Here is a 7,973-nt window from a genome sequence, read left to right as displayed (position 1 = left end):
TTTGAAGAGCTGCTATGGCAACATAATCGTGAGCGGTTGTCTTCATAAGATCACAGCACCTGGATCAGGTGATGTGTCTCACAAACAGTCTGATCACAGCACCTGGATCAGGTGATGTGTCTCACAGACAGTCTGATCACAGCACCTGGATCAGGTGATGTGTCTCACAGACAGTCTGATGGCAGCACCTGGATAACATCACCATGTTTATGCGTCCTTCCACCCTGAGCAGTTGACACGGCCACCTACGGCAAGACACACAAAAGCTTTTCAATACGTTGAAGGAATAGGAAGGCATGGCTAAGCTCTTCCTGCTAACGCTACATGATCTAGACAAGATTACCCATATGTGTAAATTTGCTGATTTTCGTGTTCCACTCATACGTTTTAGTTTTTTTTATAAACCTTAGCAAATGAATGATAACAAACTCGGGGCATTTGGAACATATGTTCACAGTTGGAGATATCTGCTGCTGAGAGCAAAAATATCCTGTCTTTATGTCTACTTTGCTTGTATAGCATGCAGCATGTACCTGCTAAAGTTAGCGCTGACAGGCCTGCTAATGGTTTGCCAATCGCCCCAGGAATCTATGTATCGCGTATATACAATTAACCACCTATAATTACAGTGAACATGTAGTTCACTTTAGTTAGCTGGAGTTGGCGTTCCTGTTTGTGTGTGTGTGTGTGTGTGTGTGTGTGTGTGTGTGTGTGTGTGTGTGTGTGTGTGTGTGTGTGTGTGTGTGTCTATTGAAACTTTTTGAACAAAAACATATGCAGGTTCCTAAAAAAGATTCACACATTCACACTCGCATATTCACAAACTCACACATGCACACATACACACACACACACACACACACACACACACACACACACACACACACACACACACACACACACACACACACACACACACACACACACACACACACACACACACACACACACAGTGGAAAGCCATGTCAGTGCCTTTGGAGCCGCGTCCAGATGTCAGAGATCTGAGCCCATTAGGAAGTAAAGTGGATTGATGACTGATCTCATCCTCCTTGAGCACAAAAAAAAAAGCTCTGAGCGGCTAAACAGCAGCAGTGTCGACGGCACAGCGTTCAAACGCGAAGGCACGCCGGCTAAACGGCCATAAGGACACGGGGGTGTTAAGAGAGCCAGGAGGCAGATCAACTCACTGCCCCGACCCATGGCTAAGCCCTCCCACTCCTCAGAACATTGAACAGAACATCTCTTGGGCAATTCTCTGGAGTTGTGCTAAAGTGTGTCTGATCCTTTCTGCTTGGATAAAGCTGCGGTTCCGGGGAGGATTGTCACACTCTGATCTCGTACAGGAGAGTCTTACGCTAATTTCAAGCAGGTTGGAAGGGCTTGAGGCAAAAAACGACAAGGTGCTCCTGGCTGTGTGTGTGAGGCACAGCCGCACAGGTGGTGTTGTCGTGCCGCGTATCTCGTGAATGAAGTAGACACGGACAATTTTGCTGCTCCTTGTTTGGCTGGTGTACACAATGATCCACAAAAGATTTGAATTGTCACTCTTATTCCTAATTCCTGGATATCCATTGTTCTCCTTTTAATACCATTTCAATTGGGGCTACTGATTAAAAGAAAACCATCATAATCCATTCTCTAGAAAGAAGGAGTTTTAGACGACACAGTTTGACTTATTTTCCGAGACCACCTGTGGCAATATATCAACACAGCCTTTGAGAAACACCACTGTTTAGATTTCCATCTAAACACATCCTCTTATTCGCTATTTTTGGAACCAATGTCTGCAGAGGTCGTGTGACCCGACCATCTCACCCTACCTCCGGAGGAATGTCGACGAGGAGACTGGTGTTCAACACTGCCTAGAGGGGACGGTACTGTATACCCACCACAGGTTTCAGGACGTGGAGACTGTTTTAAGACTGCGTGAAGTCTGTGGTTTAGTCTAAAGCCTTGACGGGTAGGGGACTTAGATGGCATGTTGTCATCGTCTTGCTTTACCTTCGTCATGCATGCAATCACAATGGCAACTATCATACTAAAGAAAAGCGACAGAACGTAGGGGTGTGTTATGAACCATCTGTAAAAATATGTTTCACAACATCCTTATTTTCACAGTTTATCTCGGCGCACCCAATGATTCATTTTTAGATTTGGTTTGCCTTAATAGATGCAATCGCACGTTGTTAACAGCGCAGATGTCAAGTGTGGGAACAGTTTTGCGGTGTTATTGAGCCGTGGAGCGTAGTGTAGTGAACAACAAATGGTGGGCAAAAAGGGCTGCATATTAGTCCAATATTATACTCCAAACAGAAATACACAACTTTCTATGAGCAAGCTAACTGATATTTTACTAGATACTAAAACGAGTGATGGTGGACATTCCGAAGCAACGGTAGCAACTAGATACCCTCAAGTCCAGGTCTGAGACACCTAAGAGGTCCCTGGGGAGAAGGTTCTCGTCGACTTTGAAGGCCATTATTCATGCTGAGATGAACAGGTGCAACCATCAAAAGAGCTCTGCAATGTTGTGTGTCCCTCTGGGATGTTGAAATGTACCGTGTGACCTCTGGAAGGCCCGGGCAGATCAGAGGTATCGGATACAGAGCCAAGTTTTGAGAGTCCATATTTTGTTGGTGCCTTCCACCCACAGGAAAAAAAATATGTCCTCATCTGTTGCTCATTCTGATCTCTTGAGACTTACTTGAGCCATCATTCTGAATCATTCTGTGATCATTTGTGTCTGAGATATTATTCCTCAGGCTCCCTTTGGAGCAATAATGAAATGAAAAATAGATAAACTACTGTCCCATGTCCGAGATCTCTCGAGTGCTGTTTTAACCTGTGCACATCATTGCTCAATTCACAATGTTTTTCCTTGACATGACATCTATGCTTTGCAGCACATTTCCCAAACATACTTCAGCGGTTTCATGCACTTACTAAATGGGGTTAAAACTCTGCATGCACATTAAATTGAATTTATTTTGTGAAAAGGGAACTATAGCTTTGGTAAGTTTTCGCATACTTAATCTGAAAATAAATAAAGTTTATACATATCATTTTTCTTAGAACTCCAACTCTAGAAATTGACAGCTGAAAGAAAATGTCACGGACTCACACAGGGAGCACTGTGAGACTGAACAACATGGTTGTTTCTCAGAAGTAACCTGTTGAGATGAATGCAAAAGTGCACAAAATCTATCCATGGTCTTTCCTATTGCTGATTTTGACTAGGATATATTGATGTGATATAATGGAGTTCTCATCTTGAATGTTACTTTGCTATGGGAAACAAAGATTATAGATGATTAGTATTGCAAATCAACAGTGGAAGACTTTATTTGTACTGATACCACCATGATATACAGCAAGTCAGTTCCACTGGATCCACAATTTCCAGTTCCACAATTATGAACAATTGGTAGGGGTCAAAAAGTGTGGAATATCTTAGTGAAAATAAAAAATGTCTGCGCTGCCAAAATGCATATTTAAAACGTAATATTGCGTTCTGGGTCCATAATATGATCTTCGTTTCACTCTCAGACCATAGTTATTGTCGAGTAAAGAAATTGTCCATGTCAGCAGAATTCTCAGACGGGGGCCAAGATCAATTTCAAACCCAAACTGAGTCTGGGCGAAGGTCCTCCAAAGACACATTACATTCTAATACTTGACCAGTCTGCTTGCCCGCTGCTTTTGTTTGGAACATTCCTTGCCTCTCAGTCTTCTGTCAAACCCCCTTTCCAAAAGGATATGTAGCACTGAGGATAAATATTACCACTATTCCCTCAAGATAATCTGGAAAAACATTTTTTTTTTTTCTGGTGCATCATATTGACAGACTCTCTGACTCCTCCCTCCTCAATCAAGGTATAACCTTTAAAGGTCCCGCCCCTTCCTCCACATAACTCCACAACTACCCACTATGGCTTGAGTGCATACGTTGCTCTTGATCCCTCCACCAAGGGACCCGGTTCCTGGTCTGTCCTCACAGTCAGAGTAGGGGCCCCCTTTGATCAGGCTAGGGGCCCTAAATGACAAGGCTGTGTGGTGGTGTGGCCCAGCCCTGGGCCACCTCCGTCGACACAGACCCCACATTCCATAGGTCCGTTTGCACCATGTTGTCCTAATCGACAGCGCACAAGAACAGACACATTCCACCGGCCCGCTTGCAGCCCAGCTCTAACACACAGAACACAAGAACAAAAGGGTCAAACACAAGCCTGGGGGAACCTGAACCAGGAGTGCATGACCAACGTATGGATTCTCCGTTGTGATTCAAAGACCTGGGCCAAACCGTTTCCCCCGACCGAGACGGTGAAACGGATAAAGAGGCAGTTCAAATAAACAGAGTACTTCCCACCGCTACCCTGTCCGATGTGAGACGGCTTCCCCCCCCCCCCCCCCCCCCCCCCCCCCAAGACGTCTTCATCTATCACAAAGTATAGCAGGCTTGTCGATCGTATCGTCGTCTTCTCCAGCCGTGTTTGTGATGGCCGTGGCAAACGTCTGAGGAGAGGTCGGAGCGGGTCTTCGGGGAGGGCAAGGCTCCCCCTAAGGTGGGAGATGAGACACCGCGATAAGAGGCTGACTGCGGGGGTTAAATTACAGAGCTCTCAGCAGCGGTCCGTCTTGGGGTTCAGCCCAGTGGAGTAAAAAAGCACAACGCACCAAAACATGACGTTGTCGCTGGCTGCATTCCTGGAGAGCAATGTCGACAGGATCCAAGAACAGACGCTGATTATCCAACGCTGACGAAAGCTTCCTGAGACTCAACCAAAAGCAATTTTCATATTTAAACCCTAAAGTGGAGAAAAAGTAGATTTACCCTCAGTTGGGAATACATGTCTGTGCTCAAATACTTTTGCTAATGTGCTGACACAACAATAACAACGGGTAACAAAGTTGTGCAGAGCCAAAGCACACACATGCCGTTGATGAATCCGGGCTCGTTTTTCCCGCTCCTAAGCCTGGCCATGGCTATTAGCATTAAATAAACACAGGGCTGCGCTATAAAAGCCCGTGATGCATGCACATTTCACAAGCTCGCAACAGTCCATTGAAATTTCATCTCCGTTCCAGGAGACTGTTATTTACACAACGGCGGGAAGGGAAGGGTGGAAGCGATGCCTCGAGACGCACGCCACCCCTCGCTCCACCATCCAAGATCATGATGAGATTCTTAGCGCTTAGCCAAAAATACACCCGGCCTGATGGATGGATCGATTCCCGGTACAGAGTTGCTGAATCTGATTTATGCTTCATGTGATCCCAACGTCCAATCCGATGGAAGTCCCAACTAGGGCTTTAGTGCTTCACAAGCTGTGGGCCTGTGCCGTGCCGGGGTTAAGGGCTCCATTATGAAGCTGCGTTCATTCTTGGATTGGCAAACGTCTTGGATTTACTCTTGGATTGTAGTCTTTAAGTGTCGCTATATAGCAGTCCCTTAAAGGAATGGCGTCCTCTACCTCCCCTCCCCAACCCTCCTTGCTTCTCTATTACTGGCCGCCTGCCTCCAGAGAGATGAGGAGAAGGGGGGCCTGTCATTCAGGCTGCGTGCAGAGCGCTCAAAACTGCGTGCAGAGCGCTCAAAAACTGCGTCGAGCAGGTTTCAACTCTCACCAAGGCTACCTCAAGGTTGCTGTAACCGCGTGCTGCTTCCATTTGGAATGCTCACTCTGCTCACTCTGCGCGTGTGTGTGTGTGTGTGTGTGTGTGTGTGTGTGTGTGTGTGTGTGTGTGTGTGTGTGTGTGTGTGTGTGTGTGTGTGTGTGTGTGTGTGTGTGTGTGTGTGTGTGTGTGTGTGTGTGTGTGTGTGCGTTGAACGTCCATTGAGTGAATGTATTAAGACTTATTTTTTTCCAAGTCTTTTTGTGGGTCTGTTTTTGAGAGTGTGTAGGTGTGTGCGTGGGTGTAAGAAAGCAAACTGATCGCTGAAGGCCAAGTTCACAAATAAAGGTTAGGGCGGGGGTTATGATTTGTTATAATTACATAAACAGATGTAAGGCTCTATGTGTATCAAATCCATCTTATATCTGTATTATTCAGCGCAGAATACCAAAGAAAAATACACACATGACTTTGCAGGATTGTGTTCTGGCTCAAATCCATAAAGAACACACCATACATCCATGCATTTACTCGTAAAATAACACACACAAGCAGAGAAGCAGCCTCCTAAAACCATAAATACAGACAGGCAGCGAGACTTTGCCCCCACCCTAACCAATGATTCTGTTAGGGTTAGGGTTAGTATTTAGGTTTCCACTGTAGGTGACGTGTGTTGGGACGGTGGTTGTTATGTAGGTGGTGGTGGTGGAGCTGGTGGTGGATAGGAACAAGGGCGCACAGCAGCAGTGCACTGAGTGCACATACACACACATACACACGCTATTTTTCCCACCGCGTGCTCTCAGCTGTGTTTGCACAAGATTAAATCAATAAAAAACTTTATGGATTGGAGTTCTTTTGCCAGACCAGGTACATCAAAATCAAATCCCAAAAGTACAGCCAAATAATCTAATTCTAAGTTTGAAAAAGTTATTTTTAATTTGTGTGTTATCATGTTAGCTGTTCCTCGCATTCCTTGCCTCAACAGGTTCTCAGCACAATTAGAAAGTCTCACTGCTTCTCACGTCTCCATAGAATGAAGTGTTGAAGGTTGCGCTGTGAAAGATGGCACCTTTCCAGCTAATACGAGGTGTAAATTTAACCTCACCTCTTACTTGGAAGTAATTTAGTATTCCGTGTAGGAAGGAAGCCACTTGGTAAAAATGTGGGGCACAAGCTGGTCTATTATTCTTGTATGATTTATTAGTCTTTTTTATTTTGGTTTATTTTGGTGCTTTTCTTCATTGTTCATTGTTCAAATCATTGGAGATATGTATTAAATTAGCTTGTATTTGTATTGTCCTCCAGGGACTAAATAAATTGCCACGGGTGAACATTACATATGACATCATCTTAGTCTTGCACCGTTAGCAAAGCACAGTTTTGCATAACTTAGCTTAGTATATTTTAACATAGTTTAGCATAGCATAGCTGATCAGCCTAAGTGCTCCTTCCAGGTAACTACAGAGCCCGGCCTGTGCTTTGCACCTAAACCGTGCGGGGATGACCATTATTCCCTGCATGTCAAAACAGGGCTTTAGGGAGTAGCTTCGGACCTGTAATACCAGCCCTCGTCAGATGTCACAACGTGTTCATTAGGACCGGCGCTGGCTTGGCTGAGCCTTATTATGGCCCTTGTGGCCCTTCAAAGACCCGACACCCAGTCCTGCTGCCCAGTTGGGCCCATGGTTGTACTGCCAGCCCTGGGGTGGGAAACGCACAGTGGAGCCCTCGCCACACCCAGCTGTTTGAGAGCGCACCTGATTAAGACGCACAACCGTGTTGTTGACAGCGTCATGTATCCCCTGCTTTCTTTATCCTACCTTTCGTGTGAAGCTGCAGATTTGACAATGTGTTAGTCATGTGTCGGCTGAATATTACGTAATAAAAACCATTCTGATTGTTGTGAACATAAAGAGTGTCCCTGGCTGGCAGGTGGGAGTGGGCGGAGCCGACACAGGTAGACAGAGCGCAGCTGTGAACAACTCCTCCTCCTCTTCCTCCTCTCTGTGATGAACATGTCACCCCCTTTCTTTCTTCAAATGACAGACCTGAGACTTGGCAGCCCCGCCCCACACACTCTGTCTGACTGATCTAGGTAATGTGATGCTTCAGTTTGTGTGTGTGTGTGTGTATGTACGAACACAAATCTGTGGGTGTGTTTGTGCAAGCACAAATCTGTTTGTATGTGTGTCTGTGTGTAAACACAAATGTGTCTATATGCGTGTGTGCTCAAATGTATGTGCATTCACAAATGTGTAGGTGTGTGTCTGTGTCTGTGTGTGTGTGTGTGTGTGTGTGTGTGTGTGTGTGTGTGTGTGTGTGTGTGTGTGTGTGTGTGTGTGTGTGTGTGTGTGTGT

Source organism: Gadus macrocephalus, chromosome 2 (genome assembly GCF_031168955.1).
Source record: "Gadus macrocephalus chromosome 2, ASM3116895v1".
Lineage (NCBI taxonomy): Eukaryota > Metazoa > Chordata > Actinopteri > Gadiformes > Gadidae > Gadus > Gadus macrocephalus.
Note: the sequence above shows the minus strand (reverse complement) of the source record.